The following is a 3,007-nucleotide window of genomic DNA, read 5'->3' as shown; positions in this document are numbered from 1 at the left end:
AAGAACTGGGAACTCTCTTACACTGCTGATGGGAATGTAAAATGGCAAGCTCCTGTGGAAAAAAAGTTTAGCAGTGTCTTTAGAAGTTAGACATAAACTTACCATGAGACCCCCTACGCCACTCCTAGGAATCTATCCACGAGACATGACACCAGGTCCACACAAAGAATTGTACATGAATGTTCACAGCAGCATTATTTGCAACAGCCCTAAAACGAAAACAGTTCTATTGTCAATCCATAGACAAATAGGTAAACAAATTGAGGTATATCTTTACAAATGGAATATTACTTAGCAATAAAAAGAAATGAAGTACTGGTACATGCTACAGCATGGTTAAACCTCAAAAGCATGATGCTAAATGAAAGAAGTGGACGCAAAACACTTCATATATGAAAATGTCCAGGAAAGGCAAAACTAGAGAACCAGAAGCTGATGGGTGTTTGCCTAGGATCAGTGGTGGGAATGGATGGCGACTAAAAGTGAACTTGAAGGAAAGAGTGGATTGTAATGGTTGCGCAGCTCTGCATTTACTGAAACTCTAATTGTGCACTTACAGCAGGGGGATTTTATGGTATATAAATTATACTTCAATGAAGCTGTAAGAACATAGGAGTAATTTTTATCACATAAATTCCAGGTCTAGTCAGTGATTCGACAATGTTGTCAGGATTCCTCCAATCTCTTTCTATTTCCAATCTGCCATCCTCACAATGTTAGCCTTCATCCTCTTGCTAGCTAATTGCCCCAAGACCTAGGCCGCCACTCACCTAAGCATTACACTTGCACTCAACCCAGAAGGAAGGGAGTGGGTGGAAAGAAGACGTTGACAGCTGTGTCTGTTCCTTTTTGCTAGAAAAGCAAGCTTTCTGTAAGTGCTAAGTAGGCTTCAGCTTACATCTTATTGGACAGACCTGTGAGACATGACTCTTTTCAGCTTAGCTACAAGGAAAACTGAGAAAATGCTCATCTAGTTTTCTAACCTCTCTCTTTAGCAAGGGAGAAAGGGTTGGAATGGGTGTTGGGATGTCTAGTCAAGAGTTTCTGTCACTCTTCCATTTTCCATCAAAGAACATCAACTTTAATGAATATATTTCATTATACTGAATGGGTTCAAGCTATGTGTGCAGATATTTTATGAAGGAAGGGGTATCACTGGCATTTGAGTCATTTTGAAAATATAAAATTATTTTTCTCCTTATAACCACATAGTTTTCATTATTATTAAAGTTTCTTCCTGACACAAAACTACAGATAAAACTTCACAATGATGGGAAGGGCCTCAAGATAAATATTAGAATAGCTGCAATTCTCATTCTTAAAACACTTTTTTGTAAGAAAGCAAATGTAGACAGCTGTCAAAATAGTTGGCCAAAGGACAGGAAAAAGAAACAAATACTGCTTTTATAGCATGTACCAGGCCCAAACAAGCCTTTAATACCTCTATAGAAATCTGTTATGAAGAAAGATTCACTCCAGGTATCAAATGTTATATGCATTTTTTTTTTTTTTTACTATAAATACCCACCTAAATTTGTTTCCCCACTTTTAGCGGTGTGCTCATGCTAGCTCACGAAACCTATTAATGCATTTCTTTCCAACCCTAAGTTCCGTGGTGGACATGGTTGAAAGCAAACATGGTGGCAGTATTCATACCACAGAAATTGGCCAATACTACAAATCAGTTTCATACCCCTCCCCTGGAGAGCCAGTTGTTGAACAGTTATCAGACACCACTGCTTATCTGCCACATTTTTAGACGGGTTGTATCACACATAAACCAATTCTTCCCCTCCCAAACACAAACATGAACCCCTTTCGAAGGCTAATTTTTTTCTCCTGACTGATAACAACAACAATCCAGAGGGTTTTCAATGGCTGATTTGCGAAAGCGGAAGGCCAGGCCTTTCTTCGGAGGAATGTCTGAGTAGACTTGAACTTCCAACCTTTTGCACCATCTAAGGACTCCGGAATTGAATGGTTGTGTTGTTGGCTGCTGTTGAGTCAATTCCGACTGACAGTGACCTCATATGACAGAGTTGAACTACCCATAGAGTTTTCTTGGCTGTAATCTTTACAGAAGCAGATCACCGGGTCTTTCTCCCACAGAGCCCCTGGGTGGGTTCGAACTGCCAACCTTTTGGTTAGCAGCCAAGTGCTTAACCGTTGTGCCACCAGGGCTCCTTGGGAATTGGATAGGTGATAGTAAACAGTGGAGTCTGAATTGAGTATTCAGATTGTTAAATGTTACCCTATACCTCCTACAGGCGACCAGCTGAACTATTGGGAGGATCAGAAAGGGACTCAGCAGGACTGAGGCATTTCATGCAGTGTCACTTCATTATTAAGTAAAAATATTATAGAAAGGGCCACTTTAGTAGGATCCCTGGTGGCACAGCAGTTAAAGCACTCGGCTGCTAACCAAAAGGGAGTTTGAACCTACCAGCCTCTCGGCGGGCGGAAGATGTGGCAGTCTGCCTTGGGGAGGGGTAGGGAGGGGAAATCACTAACTAGGTAGTAGACAAGTGTTAACTTTGGTGAAGGGAAAGACAACATGCAATATAGGGGAAGTCAGCACTACGTGGCCAAGGCAAAGTCGTAGAAGCTTCCCGGACACATCCAAACACCTTGAGGGACTGAGTTACTGGGGCTGAGGGCTGGGGACCATGGTCTTGAGGGACATCTAGGTCAACTGGGGTAACAATAAAAAATGTTCTACATCCTACTTTGGTGAGCAGCATCTGGGGTCTTAAAAGCTTGTGAGTGGCAATCTAAGAGACATCTATTTGTCCCATCCCATCTGGAACAAAGGATAATGAAGAAAACCAAAGACACAAGGAAAATATTGGCCCAAAGGACTAATGGACCACATGAACTACAGCCTCCACCAGCCTGAGCCCAGAAGAACGATGGTGCCCGGCTACTACCACTGACTGCTCTGACAGGGATCACAATAGAGGGTCCTGGACAGAGCGGGAGAAAAATGTAGAACAAAATTTAAAATCAC

This window comes from Trichechus manatus, unplaced genomic scaffold (assembly GCF_000243295.1).
Source record: "Trichechus manatus latirostris isolate Lorelei unplaced genomic scaffold, TriManLat1.0 scaffold00103, whole genome shotgun sequence".
In the NCBI taxonomy this organism is placed as follows: Eukaryota; Metazoa; Chordata; class Mammalia; order Sirenia; family Trichechidae; genus Trichechus; species Trichechus manatus.
Note: the sequence above shows the minus strand (reverse complement) of the source record.